This window comes from Stegodyphus dumicola, chromosome 10 (genome assembly GCF_044657685.1).
Source record: "Stegodyphus dumicola isolate Sdum_Otavi_A_Nest chromosome 10, ASM4465768v1".
Lineage (NCBI taxonomy): Eukaryota > Metazoa > Arthropoda > Arachnida > Araneae > Eresidae > Stegodyphus > Stegodyphus dumicola.
The window spans coordinates 87,750,421-87,773,624 of record NC_140777.1 but is presented as its reverse complement, the minus strand read 5'-3'; positions in this window follow the sequence as shown (position 1 = coordinate 87,773,624).

Sequence of the window (23,204 nt, the reverse complement as noted above, 5' to 3'; positions counted from 1 at the left end):
CTGATTGAAATCAACCAAAATGTGGGAATTAAGATGTTTCGGGTCAGTGGTATTTTCGCTTTAAACCAGTCTTTTTTTGGTGAATAACAAAATAAATTTCATTGCAAAAATAGTCACAACACTTTTTAAACTTGAACAATTATAAGTTTAATTACTATAGAAACAAACATAACTGAATGAACTTTAGTTTTACCTTCGACATCAATGGCCTCCCAAAGTCTGTGGCTTATAATTAGCAATTTAAGAATACCAACACCTATGTTTTTGGTAGTTAAGCTGCTCCTGTTCTTTCTTAAAATAAATTTCATGTGCGAAAATATTAGTTCGCATTTTATAAGCTGAAGAAAGCGGGCAACCAGTTTTTTGGAGTTATGGATTACGGATCGGGTTGGTTGCCAAATTTATCAATTTCTCCTTGAAATTATGTTAAAACTTTAAAAAACTTTAAAAATACATTTTCGTTACTGCTATTTGTAATCAAACAAAAATGTTACTGCTATTGTTTATTTTCGCTTTTTTTGTGTGTTCTTCAAGTGTTCGTTTCATATTTATATTTGATCATTCTTTTACTTTATTTTCGAAACTCAAGTGGGTCACTTGAATTTATGAAATCGGTCAGTCGGTGACCTGCGAGTCATAGATTGCTGAGGCTTGGTTTGAAATTTACCTCTGAATATTTATGCATTAAAATACAGTGAGCTTCCGATGACGACCATCCCTCATAGACTAATACTTCTAAAAGTCATTAGTTCTTCCAAAAATGGGATTAAACATGGGTTTTGAACATAAGCTGTCTAAGAGGGTGACTTCCAAAAAAGACTTTCAAAAAAAGATCAAAATGCTTTCTAACCAATCTTACGGATGGTCAACTGTAATACGAAGTAGGTTTTATTTTATGAGTAAAAAAAATTAAATAACGATTTTCTTTTCATTTTCTCCATAAAGTCGAGTAGTATATATGTAATAATAAAATTCCATAGTCAGGAATACACTTAAAATTCTAACTGTATGTTCTTTTTATTTTTTAATGGCGACGTTGTCTTATTTGATAGCACGTGGAATTAAATCCACAGCCCCGTAGTCAAGTTGTTTTTCCCGCCTTTTCTACACGTACAGTTATAGAATGTTCTCGAGATATTTCAAGCGAACTGGATTGGCTGACGAGGCTGACGTCATTTCATGGAAGCTCCGCCTTTCCAGAGGCTACAAAAAAAAACTCGCAAAAAGGAATATCGGGGCTTTTTCTTAAATGTCACGATGCAGTAAACTTCATACAAAAAGTTATGAGTAATTCTTTTTTATTTACTCCGGGTATCTGATATTTGTAACTGCTATTTTCTCCTGAAACATAATAAATGGATCCTGTTTTCTTAAAACTTATCGTCTGATTATTTAAGCTACGACTAAAGCTGATACATCACATATGTATGTATGTATATATATATATATATATATATATATATATATATATATACATGTAATATATTCAGGAGCAGTAGCAGAACGCAGGCGATTGTATCCGTAACTAGGAAATTGGAGGCGAAGGCAAATTAAATCTTCAGTTTTATATTCAGCAACATGTGGCGGTTACATTCATGTCGGCATATTAAATATGCCTATTCCAAAAGGCTTACATTTTTGGTAACTTTGCAGCAAGATAGACAGACAGCATTCTAGCTAGGCCAAAGCGTGGAAAGAAAGTGAGTTATTTTTTCAGGGTGAAATCTTTTTTCAGACCGAGTTAGTTTTGGTTCTCAATAGATTCTGATTGGACAGTTAATATTGCTCTTAAATTACTATTGGATGATTGAGTTTTAGTTCCATTTACATCATCATAATTACGTAAGAATCATATGACATGGAATAGTCTCGAAATGACGCAGTGCAGAGAGGGGTTACTATTTTTAGAATAGAGAAGGAAAATTAATTTACGTTGCTAATTTAATTTTTAACATATTCTTTATTTATTTTTTTTTACATACATATAAAAATAGGCTAAAAATTCAAATTGAAATTTTTTTAAACCCTTCCTGCGCTATACCTGCAGGATTGAAGTAGAAAACAAACGCGTAAAGCATCTAAATAAATACATAAATTGGATTAAAAGCAAGGCATGTACAATAAACACTCTGTAAATCATTATCCACATTTCCAGATGATTTGGTCTTCTGCCAAGATTGTCATCATAGATAGGTGATATTTATTTATGTCCACAGAAATATTCATCTCTTTTAAGAGCAATGAACTCAAGACGGCAGTCATCAGGATAGAATTAATTATATTTCAAACACTTATTTATTTTTATGATAACATTCACAGAAAAAAGGGAGTTATAATTTTATGAGTTCCCAAACGTATTACGTTTGAAAACCACTGATACAGGGTAGCACTTTGTAGAGCTATTAGGTTATCTTAACGGAGAGCACATGAAAAATGAGCAATGCCTTCGCCGAGACTCGAACCTGGATCTCTCGAACACGCGCTGAATGTTCTACCGTTACACCACGAAGGCATGTAGAAAGAAGGGAGAAAATACCTTATATATTCCCCCTTTTAAAGAGCGACTAGGAATTAGCGGACCCAATCGCCAAATCCTGGTGGTGAAGAATCATCATCCACCACTGTTTAGTTGGTTACAGCCGAAAACATCGCGGCAAAAATATCGCAGATGAAAACGTCGCGGAGAAAACAACGCAAGGCGAAAACGTCGTGCTACAAAACATCGTGGGAGAAAATATCGTGGTAAAAAATAAAGTATCTACAAATTATCGCATGACGATAACATCGCAAACATGCTTTTTTCAGGCTTTAATAACTATACATGGATATTCCCGTAATGATTTGTGAGCACAAGATGGAAAGAAGGATAATTTTTACTTTCATATTTTTTATTAATCAATAAATTTTTGCTGAGCAAATAAAAAAGAAACTTAAGCATAGAAAATTAATGCAACTTATAGCAATTAATAGAATTTTAAAGCGACATAGTTAACTAACAAAGGCCATTAATAAATCATTTTTTGTAAAGTTTTCACTGGTAATTTTTCATGTAAAGTATAATCTATAAGTTGCATTTAGTTTTCTATGCTTAAGTTTCCTTCTTACTTTTTCAGCAAAAATTTATTAGTTAATAAAAAAATGTGAAAGTAAAAATTATCCTTCTTTACATCTTGCGCTCACAAATCATTATGAGAATATCCATTTACAATTATTAAAACCTGAAAAAAGCATATCTGCGATGTTATTGTCATGCGATGATTTGTAGATACTTTATTTTTTACCACGATATTTTCGACGACGATGTTTTTAAATTGTGAAGTTTTTGAACTGCTTTATTTTCGACTACGATATTTTGTACCGCGATGTTTTAGAACTGCGATGCTTTCTCTTTACGATGTTTTCTCCCACGATGTTTTGTAGCACGACGTTTTCGCCTTGCGTTGTTTTCTCCGCGACGTTTTCGTCCGCGATGTTATCGGCGGACACCGTTTAGTTCGAGCGCCAGTGTAGAGTCATTAGGTTATTGTGAAGCAGAAGATATACGCGCCCAGTGGGCTACCATTACACCACGAAGGCATGCAGAAAGAAGGGTGGAGATACCAGATACCTTATAATGCACTTATCAAACAGCAAATGTAGAACTTTGTGTATTACATTGACTTTCTACATTCGCTATATATTTATCTAAGCCTTTCTTTGCAACCTATAGCAGAATGAAACTTTGTGGCCAGGCATGGAAGACAGCACAGATTCGTATTTCCTCCTCCAGTAAAACTGCAAAGAGTGATATGAACAACGTTTAGATCAATGTTAGCTTCGCTTCCCTCACTCTCACATGTTCTCATCCAATAGTCAGGGAAAGCCGTCTGGTAATTAAAAAACAAGGATCGATTTTTCCTACTATTGGAAATGTATTTATACTGATTGTAATCTGTGAGACAAGGGACTATACACCAGCATGAAATTAACGCTATGTTTGATAACAAATAAGGGAAATTAATCTCATTTGATTACATTACTAAGTTTAATTCGATTGTTAACAACACTATCGTATATTAATGCTTTCTTGTTTGAGGAAAGTAAACTAAAATTTTCTTTGTTAATTGAAACGCGTGCTAGATATTTCTCAATATCCCTCTTAGTTTCATCTTTTTAAATCAAAAACTACGGCACCGATAAAATTCTTTTCCTGTTAAACATAAAATTTCAAACCTGTGTACTTTGTTAATAGTTAAAGCCTTTGGAATTTTTCTCTAATCCGTTCTCCATTTCGTTTTCCATTTCCTTCCCATACTTGTAATTATGTAAATGACTAAGAGTATGCAATAGAAATTAAGAAGACATGAAGTTAAGCTAATTGATTATGTCTTCCATTTCAGTAAAAGTCTCTCTGCAACACTGATCTATCTTCACTTTGGCAATTACAAAAAGTTGATATTTCTGTGGAGATAAGATAATTAAGATTAAATTACTTTATTTAGAGTTCACTTCAGGTAGATAGGTGTAAATAATATGTGTTTTCATCTGTTTAAGACTATCTCTATTAATTACTTAATTAACTACCGAGTAGTTAATTACAGGGTCTAGTTACGTCTTCTTCGTGCTTGCTATCAATATTCGAGAGCAGCTGCTAAGCTTCGTACAGTTTTGACTTGTAAAACCTAAGTTGATGTTTTATATATTTCAGTTGTTCATTTTACTGTCAATTTTATTATAATTAGTTTGTAGAGACATTAGTTTTTTTTTTTTTTTTTTTTTTTTTTTTGAAGCAGGCAAGATGAAAAATCAGCAACGCCTTCGCCGGGAACAGAACCGCGGACCTCTCAATTACGCGCTGAGCGTGCAGACCACAAGACCACGAAGGCGGGATAAACACCTTATAAGTTGTGTCGGTAGATCTGAGTTCAAATTTTTAAGTGAGATTTTAGCAGCTATAGAACTTGATAGTTTTCCAAAGGATATTAAAGTTAGCTTTACTATCAACAAGCTTTTATTCTAGTTATATAATATACATACAGGGGTTGGACAAAAATATGGAAACACCTTTAAAAAACATGTTTCTTTGCTTAATATGGTGTAGGAAAACCGCTGGCATCCAAAACAGCTTGCAATCTTCTCGGAATGGATAAATACAGTTCCTGTATGTTTGCCAAAGGAAAATTATACCATTCTTCCTGCAAAACGGTGGCAAGTTCAAATAACGATGTTGGCGGTGGATAACGAGAACGCACTTTCCGTTCCAATGTAGACCACAAAGGTTCGATAATATTCAGGTCTGGTGACTGTGGTGGCCAGGGTAGATGGGACAACTCATCCTCGTGCTCAGAAACCAGTCCTGGACAATGTGAGCTGTGTGAACAGGGATTTTGTCGTCTTGGAAGAAACCATCACCATCGGGGAACAAAGTTTGTACCATGGGATGAACTTGACCGTCCAAAATGTTCACATAGGTCTTGGCAGTCATGTGCCTTGACACAGTTATCATGGTGCTAGCAGAGAACCACGATATGGCTGCCCAAACCATAACAGAACCCCCGCCATGTTTCACTTTTGGCAACAAGCAGTCTGTATTACAGGCTTGAGATGGTGTTCTCCAGGCGTAAACTCGGCCAGAAGTGGGGAAACAATGTGAAAGAAGACTCGTCAGACCATATTACTCGCTTCCACTGCTCTATAGTCCAGGCTTTATGACTTAAACACCACCTTTTTCTGTTACGGGCATTAGCATCACTGATGAGTGGCTTCTCAATTGCAGCACGGCCAGCAATTCCCTGTTTATGAAACTCCCTTCTAATTGTTTTGGTACTCACAGGGTTCGGTAACACAACATTCATTTCAGCAGTAACTTTTACAGCTGTGGTCTTATTTTCGTCACAATTGACCTTAAGGATCGTCTGTCACGATCACTCAGGACCCACTTTCGTCCGCGCTGTGATTTAGGAGATGATGTTTTTCCGCTTTTCAAATATGCGGAATAAATCTTCGATACAGTACATCTTGAAACACTAAACACCTCGGCTACCTTGCTTACGGAAGCACCTACCATACGTGCTCCAACAATTTGCCCACGTTCGAAGTCTGTTAAATCTGACATAATGCAATGACAACCTCACATAACAGTACTCCGACAACAACTGAACTGTTTAGCACATTTACGAAGTTGTATAGGTGGCGTCAGTAGTCAAAAACGCCAGCGCCACCTACATATTTCATTAAAATCAATCTTTCTTTTCAAACATGCATTTCACAAGGTGTTTCCATATTTTTGTCCATCCACTGTATATATATATATATAAATGAAAATAAATACATAAATAGGTAAAATACATATTTAAACCCCCGATTTATTCATTTTGGATTAGGTTTTGAACTGCCAAAAGATCTTTGTCCCTGAAGGACATATTATTTTCGTTTTGCGATTTTGCGTTGGTCCAGTATAAATGTCCGTTTTACTTTTCAGCCTGTTGCCACCAAATGTTAGAGTCCTGCATTAATTACATTTGAAGAAATTAAATAATGAAAAAACTTCATAAATGTATGTATATTTCTCGCATTGTGATAAAACAACGGTACTTAGAGCCATCGAATTTTGAATGACGTAATCCTCCTACAAATATGGGCATGTGGAAGCCGAAATTTGGACTTTCTTTTATTATCGATTTCATATTTTGTAAAACTTTAACGAATTTTTGATTAACAAATTCGAGGATTTCAAACCGAGGAATGGCAACGTTGTACAGATAAAACATTTTTACCTCCAACGCGCGAGTCTCTGTAACGGAAATTCTAAAGGTATGCTGATTTTAAAACTATCTTGCGATATTGCTGTTGTATGTATATATGTGTGATTATGGCAAAGCCTCGAGGGCTATCTGCCTAAGGGGAGGGTGGCTTCGTGGAGGACTTTCTAAGGAAAACTGGCTCGTATACACGTTACACATGGGGAAAACCACGAAAACGCCCATGCAGCCAGCCCGTTTGCGGGATTCGAACCTCGGAGCGAACTACCAGTGTTCAGCGACTTTACCGCTCGGCCGCTGGTGGGCCCGATATTGCTGTTGAACTGAATTTTATGGTTTAAATGCGAAGAACGCAATATTTAATAAATAAATATAACACACAAAATGTTAAAAAAACGCAAAATCTGCAACCTTTCAAATTTCTTTTAACTTAATATTTTCATATATATATACACACGCACATACGATGCACGCTATGCTATAGGTATTAATTTAATTCGAGTTTTAAGCTGCTTTTTTCTTGATAAATCGGGCTTAAACCTCGAGTTGAGCTATTTACGATTTATTGCAATTTTTTGTACATATTTACTGTGCATTTGAAATGTATTTAATTTTTACAAGAGTTTTTTTTTTTTTTTTTTTTTAATTCTTTGTGAGTTAATTTTTTTTTTTTTTTTTTTTTTTTTTTTTTTTTACTTTTCATCACCTTTTTTTGATTTTGAAGTCATCTCGATTTGTAATTTTTACATTTATTTTTTACGAAATAGCTTTTACTACTTTAATATTGTTTCTAATTGTGACATGGTTTCACATTTTTGCTAAAGAGCTATAGTGTCAAATGTATTTTTTTAGTATCAGCTTTTAAACATTCCTCTTGCTTATAAAATACATACACACACATATATATGTATGTGTGTGCAATGTAAGATAAGTTTTTGAATTATCTCCTAGGTAAAGAAACGAAATTAGGAAACTTAATAAAAGTGAGCTTCAATACTAGTGTAGTAAAACATTTTTTAATTAAAAGTAAATTTATGAAAATGGTATAAACGAAAATGTTAAGAAATGCATCAGTAATTGCTATTAACTGCAATTAATTTACTTTACAAGGGAAACAAACCAATTTACGATCAATTAACAATAATTAATAAAAGTGAATCAGTTTCTTCGTCTTAATATTCAAGAACCAATTTTAAAATACCAAATAAGGAAGATATTGAGCCAAAACTGATTCGAAGTATAAGTTAAGAACAAATGTTAAGAGGATATTTAAGGAAGTATTTAGAAGTTAGCCAGTTTGATTCAAAGTACAGATCAAGAACAAAGCATAACCAACTATTTAAGTAAATATTTAAATATTCTTGAATAAAAAGAACCATTCCCCACATATACCTGCTTTGCATAGTAAAATGATGCAAAAACTACGTAAACTTAAAACGAAATAAAGCAGTATAAAAAAGCAGTATACTCCATTATTATTCCTCTTAAAACTTGATTGGTCGTGTGCTGTGCTATATCATAATGCTGTAAAATATGCAAAAATGACTTCAGTATTACGTTCCATAAAATAAATTGGAATGAGTTGTTGAAGCAACAGTTTAGACGAAACAAATTTGTAAAGAACTGTTTCTTTTTCAGCTTCATCAACTTTTTTATTTCCTTGTACAAAGTAGAGGAAGTATTGCAGTCGCAAAAAATTTCGGGTCTCAGATTTCAACGAAAATATCTATTTTGACTGCTATCGAATGCAATTTAAGGATGTTTTTGCGTGACATCTGTGCGTAAGGAGAAAACAAAAGACTCTTTTTTTTCCCCAAACGGGTTGCAAAATGCATTTAATATGGATTCAGAAGAGATTTTTTTTGTGACGTCTGTACCTACGTTATGCAATCGGCCGCATCAAAGGTATATAAATATATACCCACTATGTTACTCGGGTCCGTGAGCTCAGTTTTTTTTAAATTCTTACATGTTGGTAAATTGCGTATTTTTTTCTTTAAAAATGATTAAATTATACTTTTCTTATGTTCCTTTTACAGTTTCTATGTCTTTCATTAATTTGCATGCAACAGGAATAGAATTATCAGTAACTTAAGAGTTGTTGAAGTTCGGCTAAGCCTAACTTATATTTGTTTATATTTGTTTACATATTTGTTTATATTTGAAACTTAGCCGAATAGTCAATTAATTCGTTTCTGCACCTTTAGTGTGTTTTTGCCGAGTGAGAACAAAAGTAAATTTTCCGTTTTGTGCACCAAAAAATCTGCCTTCTTACCCGCTGGCTGAATTGCTTGTTTTTGCGTAGAAACTCTAATTTGAATTGTCAAATTTTTTTAAATTGTTTTAACTGTATTTGGTGTTTTATTCTTCTATATTTTTCAATTTTTGATGAAGATGTTTTGAGTTTTTATGTATTTTTGCCCTGCTGCGGAGTGAGAAGTAAATTAATGAGAAATATATCTCTAATGAAATTAGAGGAAATAAGCTTAACCTTTAACTGCTGTGAGCGGTCTGTCAGACCGCGCGACATTTTCCATTAAATGCTTCCACCTCTTAGAATAATTAATGGGTATTGCCATTCTTAGTACCTTCCTAAAACAGTTGTTCAAGGTCACGTACCAAGTTGCGTTTGGCTAGCTCTATTTCTTCTTTATTTTTTTTAAAATTTTCCCCCCTCAGATCACAGCAGATACGATTCAAATTTCAGCCGATAAAGTTCACTTTTCGTTGTTGTTACATATTTCACTTTTTTATAAATATTCTTGAAATTGCTTCAAATGCGTGCAGGAAACATTCTATATATCTTACCCAAAACCAATTTTTATAAATAGTTTTAAGTTGGTCTAATTTAGAGTTCTCTGATGAAAGTTCCCATGATGAAATTATTGAGAGCGACCACAACACAAATTCAGAAATATCTGCCGATGAAAATGAAAATTCATGTTCTCCTTCTGCAAGAGATTTTTTTATTGGAAAAAATGAATTCAAATAGTCCACTGAAGTGCTCAACAAGGATGTTCGAACTCGTAGTCACAATATTATTCTTCGTTCAATCTATACAACTGCTCGTAGAACCCGACGTTGGCACGTTGGCCTATGGTAATATTCTCCAGAAACTTGGATATATGTGCAACAAATGCATTCTTATTATTTCAATCTTATCCCATTGGCTCCGAAAAGGAAACGAAAAGATTTCATTAGCAATTCAGTTGATGCAGTCTCATGTAAAACGGAGGATAACTTCATCATTTTTACCTAAAGAACTCAAACTTACAATAAGAAGAGTTTTCGGAATAAATGATGATGAAGGAAACATTTCGATCGAAGACGATAAATTAGATAAAAAAAGAACGTGCTATATTTGTTCACCGAGCAAAAAAAAAAAAAAAAAAAAAAAAAAAAAGGGGGAAACAGCTTACAAATGTATAGAATGCAAAGAACCAGTGTGTCTACAATGCAGTAGAAAAGTATGTGTAAAATACAGCTCGAATTATAATTTTGTAATTTAAAATAAAAATTAATATTCTATATTCTTATTAAAGCATTCTTATCGCAAATTTTAATGTAAAATAAAAATGTTGAATTTTAAAATTTACTTCTTCCATCCAGTTACGTTAGGGAAGGATTTATTATCATAGTACATAATGAACTGATTTAAGTATAAAAATTGCTTTATATCTTCATGAAAAAGTTAAATATATGAAATTAAATAACATTTATTCAAATAAGAAAAGTAAAACAATGAATATCATCAACTTTAGATTATATGATCCAACTAAGAATGTTTCTATCCAACTAATGTTAAACGCAAGCGGTGCATAATAATATATTAAAAATATTTCTGTCAGGAATCATACTATGACTCCTCTTATCTGTCACTCTAAGAAAGTTGGTAAAGTTCCCTCCACCCCCCCCTGAAAAAAATCAAAGGGAAGGTATCGTTTTCTAATATCCTTCTAGATACGTAAATAGACCACAATCGGTTGCTATTTCTTTGCGACAACTTCAAATAAAATTACCAAGCTTGAAGGAAAATAGGAAAAGAAAGAACGAAAAAATAAAAAGATAAGCAGGTCTCACACATCATCAGCCGCAACATTTTGTCATGTATTGTTCCATTTGTTGGTAGAGCGTCCAAATTACAAGGTATCGTTCGACTTTTCACTTTGCATTCTCTTTTTCTTTACTTTTATTCTTTTCCTATTTTTCTCGGTTTTGTAACGACCCATTCACTTTCTAACTGTTAGGGCACAGTCAAACAAATCAACAGCTTCCTCTTCGATTCGGTTGGCTGGCCAACTATGACGTCATCAACATTACAGGATTACGCTGCCATCTGTCGATCCGTGCGAAAGTTAAGTCGATATCCGAAGAAAGAAAATTTGCTAAGCTATTCATCATAAAGGAATAACGATATTACTGTATTATAGATCAGTCCGAATATATTAATATCGCAAATACTTTTCCAAAGATAGCAAATAGAATGATAATTATTTTTATTCCCAAATAATAAAGATTTGCACAAAAAACGGGAAAATGCTCGTCATTCTAATATTCGATTTCTAACGGGCATATAATTTAACATCATACGCAAATAAGTAACAAATTTAATCATCTACAATAAGCTCCATCCTGCTCCAGCAGTTCAAATGGTGTAGCACCAAAAAAAGCATTACCCTTGTCCAATGAGTGTTCTCTTCGAATATTTATGGCAAAATAACTTAATTATCTTTAAGTTATTCTCTTCTATGTTGAACAAGTAGGTAAAAAACGAAAGTGTGATTATATGACGCTAATATTTATATTATTATTTAAAGAATAATATCAATAGTAATATAGAAATTAGGTGGAGATGGTGGTGCTTAAAATAGTACATTTAGGTCTTTGAAGCACCATGAAATCGTTTTAAGCTTCATATATGATGCTGCCATAAATTTTGTTTAAAAATAATAATAAAAAAAAAATAGCATCGTCTAGCATGTGTTGCCTAACATGCAATTAGCTAAGATGTTTTAACATACACACAACATTTTGGTACAAGAATAAATATAGGGGGTATTTAGACGGTGGTATAAATGTTATAGATGTCAATGTGGCATAAATATCATAGCATAGTCACCATTCACACCTGCGTGAGAGGATCTAAGCCGTAGCCAATTCGAGAAACCAAATTTGCGCATGCGTGGATGTGTCTACAGTTTTCCCGTTCAATAGGTTGCGCGCATTCGCTATGTTTGATCGACTCTTATACCAAGTCAGCAGGGGACAGGGAAAAGTGGACGGAGCACCAGAACTTCGTCAGTGACTTTTACAGGTGTTGCTCCGCCGCACTGCTGTACCCCGCTGGGCATTTAGTTGGCCTGCATCGGATGCTAGCCTACCAAGACATTTACATAGTAATTTTACATTAATACTAGACGTATTGAATATACAATTACAAAACACAGTATACAATTATTACAAAGAAATTAACCTATTAACAAATGTTGGATTATGGCAGATTAATATAACATAATTACTTCGAACATACATACAAACTTTCATTGTACATTGTACTTCATACAAACGATATATTTACATTAGTATATCTAGTTACATCGAATTACAATAAACATCTTTTTAAGGAACTAATCGGGGAAGAAATTTTTTTTTTTTTTTTTTTTTTTTGTGCATCTTTTTATATTTAGTTGAATTACTAAGGCGAATTATCTTATTAATACATTTCCTTTCATTTTTTAACTTGTTACACACAACTGCATCAACCCTGAAGTCTTACATTATTATTTTTGTAAATTAATGTATCATAAATACAGAAAATATACATTAGAAAATCACATAATACTTACATTTACACTAATATATCTAATAGAGTCGTATAAATTTGAGAACTTGGAACTTTACGCCAAAACCCATAAACTAATTTTTGTGACGTAGCAAGGTCTGGTTACAGGGTCACTAATGGCCAAGTGGTTGAAGACTGCTGTTGGCTGCATGGTGGTTTCCGTGGCTTTTCCAATGTATAACGCGAAAAGAAACCAGGTTTCCTTCCAAAGTCTTTCACCAAGACATTCCTTCCCTCAGCAGATCAAACTCGTGTACTCTGTCGCATTCAAATAACCAAACCAAAGGCATTTTCCTTCAGTAAGGTATATTCTAGAAATTTATAAATAATTAACAATATCTGTGGATTTAATAAGCAGCACTAAAATTAGAGCTAGAGGATCATATTTTTATCCATATTTTCAATGAAGCTTAGGTCTACAGTTTGCTCCAAACTTGACAACGCTGTAAAACTACTGTTCCATTAGAGATTCGAATATAAAACTTCTTCTCTACACTCATTGCTGTTCTATTGAGCAACTGAAGCCGGGGATCAACTCAAAATATAATTTCTACTTAATTGTATTTAGTGATGTTTGTAAAAGATGTAAGCTTTTACTGAGTGAATGTGACGTGCTAGCATGTATCGTTTACTCATTCAAGTAGTCTATGACGGTACATTAAGGCTTAGAAAAGAATAATGTACACGTACATAAATGAAAGTGAATATTAATCCTAAACACTGCATAATGTTGCTATTTGTCAACACAGACTTAGGTTACTCTTCACAGGAAGTTGTTTTGTTTCCATTTGAGACATCAGGCTATGATTATGCATTGTTAACAAGTTGTTCTTAGTTACATTCAAAGAAGTCGCAAGATGCATTATTTGTATCGAAATATATTGGGTCATATAAAAAGTCTCCGCTCTTTTTTGGTGCATTTTTGAACAACAATTTTCTTTATTGAAAATCAATTTTAACCATTTATTGACCATTATTATCTATGACCTTTGGCCATTTTTAGGGTAGCTTCATAATTCCCTCAGTGTAGAACTTCTGTGGTTTATCGTCGAAAAACTTGGCCAAGTGATTTTTAGTGGCGCTTCGGTGGGCCAATTTTTTACCATCAAGAGTGTTTTGCAGAGACGAAACAAATGGTAGTCAGATGGTGCAAAGCCCGGGCTACACGATGGGTGCATCAAAACTTCCCAACCAAGTTCCGTGAACTTTTTCCGAGTCATCAAAAATGTGTGTAGCCGCGCACTGTCATGATGGAACACAACTTCCTTTCTGTTGGCAAGTCTGATCACCCTTTCTGGAATGCTTCGTTCAAACGGTCGACTTGTGTACAGTACAGGGCCGAATTGATGGTTTCGCCAGGTTTCAGCAGCTCAGCTCATAATGGACAATTCCCTTCCAATCTCAATATTGAAATTTCAGGAATGAAATCAAGCAAACCACTGCTTTCTTCGTTCACTGAGCATTCTCACCGTATACTTCACAAAAGCATCATATACCGTAATCCTTCAGATACTTCACTCATTTTTAAATCAATATAACTTTTGACACGAGCAACAAATTAGAAACCTATCTTCACAAACAATGGAAGCTGAATGTCACCTTTTGAGCACATGTTCGTTTGAGAGAATCGGGTGAGTGATGCCGGATATATAAGCATCAATACCATCTAGTGGCAAGCATACGGAGATTTTTTATATGAGGCAATATGTAACGATGGCCTTGAACTCAGGAAACTAAGAAATTAAATTTAACTAATCAAAATCTTAACTAAAAAGGTATAGCAGAAGCTATCAAAATTCTAACAAAGTTGGCTCCTTAGCTCTAAATAACGGCGAAGCTATCAAGGGCCTAAGTACGCCCAAGCGTAATAATAGCTTAAGAGAGAGTAGCTTATAAAGGCGTACGCGTGATAGCCAGAATCACTGGTTCTCTCTAACGAAGTCAGTAGAACTTCACGGTTTAATACTTCTTCTCATATGCATTCAAACGCGATTCTAAAACTACGTTCTGGCCGGAAGTTGTAAGTTGGATTTCAAGAAGACAGGAAAGGTACTTTAACTAAAAATTTAACTGCTAAATAAATTAACATAATCCTCACAAGTTCACTGTTTTTCATTAATTGCACGGCCAAGACTGGCAGACTTCGACCAGCTTTCGGAATTGCATTCAAATGCAAACATTTTCTTTTCTTCCCCCCTCCCCCTCCTTTTTAGTCGAATTCAATGCCATTAGAGAATTACAATTACAACCAACATTCCTAATTTTGAGAATAAAATGGTGTTAGGAAGCTTGATAATATGCATAATAATACATCAAGTAACCAGCGATAATGCGTCAAAATGCCATTTGTAATTTCTCCTCTTTCTCTCAATTGTCTCTACTGCATACCTCCAAACGACATGCTCAAAGTGGACCTCACTCATCTGCACTAAGGCCGCCGGCTATTCTCTCACATTCCATGCCTCCAGAGTGAGTCATCACGCGGGTTTTTAGGCTGCGAAATCGCTCTTGGCATTATTGGAACTTTTGAAGAACACGCAAGGGGGAGGTGTTGGATTAAGGCGTAATGTGGCACGCACCTAGGTAAGCTTGTGTCATAAGCAGAAACGCTTCCCACCGCCCGAAGCGTATGTGGCTTGGGAACTTGCTGATGTCCCAGCGGTTTCGAAAAATGGTCCAGAATTTTGTCTCCAGGAATAAAATCGGCATTGTCTTGCAAAGAAGCATTTGAAAGCAAATGCCACAGCATCTTAAGGATGATTGCATTTCATTATAAAGATTCCAGGCTTTTTTGTAAGAGAGATAAATACACAAACCCACGTGCAATTCAATTATCTTCAAAACACAAAATCACTTTTATATCTACTCCGGCTTTAAAGCATTATCTAATAAATTCTATTATCATTATTTTTATCTGCAACTAATTTGGTCAAACTATTCTTTTTGCCAGAGAATGAAGATTTGCTAACAAGCCGGTGAGAATTTCTGATATATTATGAGCTCTTGTGATTTTGTAGCGTAAGAGGCACTTCTAATCCGATTGTCTGAAACTTTTGCAGAAAGTTTGGCGGAAAAAGGAGAGAAGCACATGAACTTGTTTGCTAAGTATCAAAATTGAAATACTGCTAGGGTAGAGGCTTTCGCGTATTTTGTTATATTTAAGCAATCTCTAGTTCGTTATTTTATTTTCCGCACACTGTGCTCTAATTTTTAAATTCAAATAGTTGTTCAGAAAAAGGCCATTTTTTATTGGTAAACAATAGTGTTGCTGTGCTTCCTTTTACGAGATTTAAAGTACTTAATATCATTTACATTACAGAGGAAAGTGCTGCGCTGATTATAAAGCTGAGTTGATAATTTTCAAACAATACAAGAATTAGTGTTTATTTTAAACTAAAAATAGCATTTTAGTTTAAAATAAGCACTTTAGTTTACTGTTACTTTAGTACTGTTTAGCATTTTAGTTTAAAATAAGCACTAATTCTTGTACTGTTTAGCATTTTAGTTTAAAATAAGCACTAATTCTTGTACTGTTTAGCATTTTAGTTTGAAATAAGCACTAATTCTTGTACTGTTTAGCATTTTAGTTTAAAATAAGCACTAATTCTTGTACTGTTTAGCATTTTAGTTTAAAATAAGCACTAATTCTTGTACTGTTTAGCATTTTAGTTTAAAATAAGCACTAATTCTTGAACTGTTTAGCATTTTAGTTTAAAATAAGCACTAATTCTTGTACTGCTCTTGTACAAGAATTAGTTTAAAATAAAACTAAAAATAGCATTTTAGTTTAAAATAAGCACTAATTCTTGTACTGTTTAGAATGAAATAATTCTTGTACTGCTGAAAGATAATATTTGCTAAATATTACCCTCTGAATGCCAGCTGTGCAAGAGATGCCAGCAGAAAGTTTTTGAATAATCCAAACAAGTATGTTTTTCATATATTTAAAAAAAAAATTATTACAAAAGTGTCTGATGTGGACACCACACGACTTATACGGCCTACTAAATTATACACATTTTTTGCGGCATTTCATTTAAACTTATTTCCGCGAATTTCATTGGAGATCTCTCATTCAATTAATTCAGTTCTCACTTCGCGGCAAGGCAAAAAAAAAAAAAAAAAAAAAAAAAAAAAAAAAGAAAAAAATCAAAACATCTTCATTAAAAATTGTAAAATAAAGAAAAAAATAAAACACCGAATACAGTTAAAACAATTAAAAAGGCAATTTTAGCTATTAAAATTAGAATTTCTACACAAAAATAAGCAATTCGGCCAGCGGGGAAGAAGGCAGATTTTTCGGTGTACAAAATTTAAAGTTTACTTTTGTTACCACCCGACAAAAAGACACTGAAGGAGCAGAAACTGACTTAAATCACTATTCTACTAGGTTTTAAATGTAAACAAATGGCGAATTAGTTAGGCTTAACAGCATAAAAAACAGCTTTTAAATTGTTGATAATTACACAATTATTGCATGCATATTAACTAAAGACACAAAACCTTAACGGGAATATGAGAACAACATAAATCAACCACTTTTAAAGCAAAAACACAGTTTACCAACATATAAGAATAAAATAAACTGAGCTCACCGAGTCAAGTGACTGAGCGGGTATATACAGTATACATGTGTATACATTTGGTGGGGCCGATTGCAATTAAAAACGGAGTTGCAGAGCTACATATTCTAGCAGTCCCATACGCGAAATTGCAACGTTCTGAGTCTACTCGTTTTCGAGTTATGCGAGATACATACATACGTACAGACGTCACAAAAAAAAATCCTTTATTCCGTCCGTACGTACAGATGTCATGCAAAAACATCTTTCAAATGGATTCGAGATGGGTCAAAATGGGTAGTTTCGTTGAGATGAGATACCCGAAATTTTTCGCGATTACAGTACTTCCTTTACTACGTATACAAGAAAGCAAAAATGAGAAAGCTGTCTTTTGTAACTGTCAGAGTATTGGAGTCTGGTGTGTTAGAAAGCAAGTCACTTTACGAAGCAAATATAAAATTGACAAAATGACAAAACTAATAAGTTATGTGAAAATTCGGGTGTCTAACCTTCGTCGCATTCAAGATTCGAAAATTGGTAATTATGAAATTTATGGCACCAACTACAGTACTTTAGAATAAACTAAACATTTCCGAGAATTACGGAGTATATGAAAAATTTATCTATGTTTAACAGCGAATTTATCTTTAATTTATCTCTGTTTATCAGCGAATTAATGATTCGAAGGTCCAGAGTTTCAGAAACTGTACTTATAGAGACTTGGTTAAACGTCTCTTAATGAATTTACATTAGAAGATGATGATTTTATTCAGAGGGTATCATTCAGATTTTATTTATCTATTAACATTGGTACAGGTAATTTTTATTTCAAGATTTCTTGGAGGCATTTCAAACCTGTTCCCTGTAAACCGGGATCTATTCGGAGTTTCACTTTGTACTCTCTTAGTTAGAATTAGCTGATTTTTGCCATTAAATTTCGGAATCAAAATCAGGCATTCAAATTTACATTTCATTCATTGTACGAAGTAAAAGAAGTACTGTAATCGCGAAAAATTTCGGGCTCCCACTTGAATGACGTTTCTGCGTGACATCTGTATATGCGGAGAGAATAAGGGACTTTTTTTTTCAAAAATGGATTAAAAATGGCTTTAGAAGAGATTGTTTTTCCATTACGTATGTACGTTATCTCGAATTACTCAAAAACGAGTAGTCTCAATGTGGAAATTTTTTATTTGGGAATGCTATAACATGTAGTTGTGCACCTCCCTATTCGAATGCAATCAGACGCACCAAACATATTGTTGCGGGCGTACGGGTTCGTAATAGATTGAATGCACAAGTTCGATAAAAAGTTAATAAAATTTATTCTTATCACAAGAAATGTAACAAAACGCGAGGTTTTTCCTCAAAGATATTCGTACAATATCACACAGTAGTTATACTTTAAACTACTGAAACGTTAAATAGAACGCAATCCAAAGCGCAGAGAAAGCTAAACCGATCTCACAGCGAATTCACTACAATCAACAAAAAAGTAAGCAACAACAACTGAGTAAACAACTGAACTAAGATGTTTCTTTCCGGCTTTTTAAAGCTTTCCAATTGTGCACGAGAATGTTCTGGTAAATACCGTTTTGGGATTTCTGTAAAGCAAAAGAGTAGAATTACGGTAACAACTAACACAGCAGTCAATTGCATTTATTCGGCTTAAATATAAATTACGATATATTTTTTTTTGGTGTTTTGGTGTATTTAATTATGGCAAAGCACACGAGGGCTATCTGCCTAAAGGGAGAGATGCCTTTCGTGGAGGACTTTCTAAGGGAAACTGGTTCGTATACACGTTACACATGGGGAAAACCACGAAAACGCCCATGCAGCCAGCCCGTTCGCGGGATTCGAACCTCAGACCGAACTACCAGTGTTCAGCGTCTTTACCGCTCGGCCGCTGGTGGGCCTAAATTACGAGATATCTATTTATTAAATGCGTGTGCTCTGTATGTGTACATTTTTGACGTAGCTTTATCTTAAAACTCGCCACGAGCTGCGTTAGTAGTATTTTCCTTCTATAATTTAAAAAATATAATTATAGTTTAATGGAATCCAAAATTTTAAACAAGGTTAAGACCTTTTCCCCTTTAAATTAAAATTACAGAATTATGATTCAGTTATCTTCATTTTGTACTATCGTTACTTCGCAAGTTGTTCAATATCTTCGCGAAGCCTTATTATTTCACGTATTTACGTTGAAATTTTGCACAACAGTTGAAAATTCTTTTTAGATAAGGAAGTTAGGAGTTAACATATGAAAAATATTCACAACTTCTAGTGCATTTTAAATAACCGTATTTTCTATCTTTCAAAGATAATTTTATTTCAGGTTCTCTTTTCGAACAACTGAAGGGTTGCTTTTCTGGTAACAATTCTACTAATACTATAATTAAGGTCATGAACATTAATGAAAGAGGTCATTGTGCATTAATTAACCAATAAAAGGAGTGGATTAAATTTTCAAAACCGAAAAAAGGGGGAGTGAAAGAAAAGCGGAAGTTACTATTAAAGAAAAAGGCTTAAAATATTGATCTTAAGGCCTTTAAATCCAAATATTTTGTATCGCATAAAATACATTTAAAATGGCATTTTACTTAATTCCTAATAGTCCCAAAATGTTAAACATAGGCTTGCGTAATGTATGACTTTGAAGGAAAACTGCTGTTTTTAACTCGGAATGCAATATATGATGCTCGGGATATTCATTAAAAACATCTTTTGGAAAAGAATAAAACCAAAAAGATATTTCTTTTTCCCCCATATGTTAAACATTTAGCTATTAACATATTTTAATTTCACTGATATTATCATATGCTACTTAGATAGTATTCTGAGTCCTTGAAAATTTTATTATAATATTTGTCTGTTTAAAGATATTTTAGGAAATGCATAACATTTAAGAAACAATTTTAAATCATTAAAACAAATCTAAAACTTTCAAACTTTATACATAGAACTTAATACATTTCGTATGAAATATTTGCCTTTACTGTCAAATATTTGCTGTCGAATAAAAACTTCCTGTACTAATTATTTCTTTGTTTATAATAATTATCAATAAAATACAATTACGCTAGTTTGAAAATCTTTTGCTTTAGAAACAACTGCTGATGTACACTGAAACTAAAAGCGAAATGGTAAAAAAAATGCCTCTAGAAAATACAAAATTAAGGTTTTTAGAAGAAAGTTAAAAACAATTACTTTGTTTTGCTCGTTTTTGGATTACTCGAATTACCTGCGAGCAGAATACTTACGGAGGAAGATTTGGTGGGTATGAAGCAAGGACGGGCGGTTACGGCCGCAGACAAGTGGGTGTCGCATACCTTGACCCCGAGAGAAGTGTGTAGGTGGGGTTCACAAGGATCATTCCTCACAACGGAAAAGCGTCGTTAGAAACTGTGATGCTTTTTTAATTACGTAAATTTAAATTCAAGATGAATTAATTATTCATAACTTGCGTGTTCTGCCTCACTTTTCAACCTTGAAAGGCAAATGCTCCCTCTTCGGAATGTAATAGACGTAAGCTGGTGAGACAGACAAGTATTTTCTTCTGAAATTTCTTTGTGATTAATTAATAGTGTTGCGTTATTTTCTGACACCAGTTGTTACGTTATTTTCTTCCTTCACGTTCGGGCGGATTTGGAGTGAATAACGACGACACTTGATAAAGTATCGAAACACACTTTATTTAGCCAATATTAATCAGGACAGCTCCAAAATCACGTTTTACAGTCGTCGAAGAACTACTATGAACACGCTGACACAATCAGCGACACAGCCTTCACACTACCAGGCTCGTAGACAGCTTCGCTGCAAAGCACCAGAGTACAGCTCCCGACTCTGCTCGGTCGTTCTCGGAACTCCACGTACTCTCGAGACTCTCCACGCGATGCACTCGACGACACACAAAGGACAGCTCCCGAGTCTTCGGTTCAGTTGTTCCCGGAGCTCAGCACACTCCGTAGACTAGTATTTTCCAGAACATTCGAGCTTATTACGTAACCGCTTCTATAAATAGAGAATTCACGCCATTTTGTGTCCAGAAGCTCTTTTCTCCCTCTGCTGCTAAGATCTATGCTGCTGCGCTTCTCATCTTCCCTTTGTTAGAATAGTTATGACGTCAAAAGCCTACATTTTATCGTATTCAGTTTAAAACACTATTTGATATGTAATTTGGAGAAGTTAATCTAAAAGAATAATAATCTGTCGTTCAAATGGAATAAAGATGTGAAATTGAAAGTTAAATCCTTGTATGTTATCATTGGACGCCGCCTTAACACTCAGCCACAGCAATGCCCGGACTTTGATGCCAAGCTTCGTCATTCATGTCCACGACTGCTAAAATATCACACACACACACACACACACACACACATATATATATAATTGTGCATTTTTTCCCTGAATCGCTTGCTGAAAAGGTTTGAAGAACATTTATTCCTTCCTAAGTAGTAGTACTTTTTATTTTAGTGAACGAACTGAGAGAACCAAAAATAATAAACACATAAAAGATATTTCCTTCAAGGTTTTGAAAAAAAAAAAAAAAAAAAAAACACTCGTGGTTGTCTCAAAACGTGGTTTCTGAAATTTTAATTCTATGATCACACGAAAAGGAGATTTCTTCCCCTTTCACTTTCCGGACAGATTCATAACGAAAGTTTCATGTTTCCGAAAGCTTAAGATTTTCGTGTTCTGATTAATATTCGCCATTTTTCGAGGATTTGTTTTTGCTGCATTGTGCAAAACTGGGAAAAAAACATAAAATTTTTAGCTGAAAAAGTCAGCTTAGTTTTCTTAACCCATTCCATAATTTCTTCAACTGTTTTTCCTATATCCAGCGATACTATTTCAAATCCGAGAAGAAAAATAGAAGTTATTTATATATTTTTATCGTCAGCAATTTACCATTTTGAGAATTCAAAAAATAATCACCGTTTAAATTTTTATAGTATTTTATCCAAAATTATTACGAAATTTTAACTCTTCAAATGATAGAAAATTTTTGAGATATTAAGCTTTAGGCTCCATTAGACACAGAATCAACTTCCTTTTTTTACAGGAATTCTACCACTTAAATAACTTTTAAATTATTGATAATTCTACAACTATTGCATGCAAATTAACTAAAGGCACAAAAACCTTAACCAGAACATAACAACAATATAATTCTATTACTTTTAAAGTGAAAAATGCACAATTTACCAACGCGTAAGAACAAAAAACCTCGCCTCACCGAGCCAGATATGCCTGGACCACTTGCGGGAAGAGGTCTGGAACATTCATTTCCAATCTATTAGGGCCAACAATAACACTGAGTTATTAAAGCCAACAATAAGCAGCTTTCCATCATTACTAATTAGTGCGAGGATTGTAGACCGCTGATTTTTGCCTGAACTTTACCATCAAGCAAATGTGAGCAGAAATGGTGCACCTTTTAAGTGTTTGTCTTTAGAAATGTCAAAAGAGCAGCATTTTCTGATATGAAAACTCTTTCAAAAACTGTATTTCAGAAAATCATTTGTTAGAAAAAAAGTAGATATATTTTTTCTTTATAGTACTGAACTTATTGACAGCTTTGTTATTGATAGCTGGTTGAGAACTTTTACGTTTCTGTGAGCAAAATGCAGCCATTTATCACTTTTTTTTTTTTTTTAAGTTTTTAAGTTTTTTTTAAAGTTTTTAAGTTAAAAAAATAGCTCACATTTCTTGAATTTCAGTGCACTCGAAACCGTTGGAAAATTTCTCGCAGTGAATTTGTTCTTGTTGTTTTGAGATAATGTAATTAATACTTTTCAGAGCATAAATGAATGCTAGAATTTTTAAATTTTTATACCGTTTTCAGCCGTAGAAGCAAATATTATGCATCTTAATTTGGTTTTGTGACGCTGAGTGCTTCTATTCATTAGTCTTGTTTCCGCCGGCTTCTACGAATCAGAGCATTCCTGCGCTATAATTTATCATGTGAGCCGTTTGGATAATTTAATTACATTTTATTTTAAGTTTCAACATTACCTGTTTGAGTTCAGCCTGAAGTGTTGGCTTTGCGTA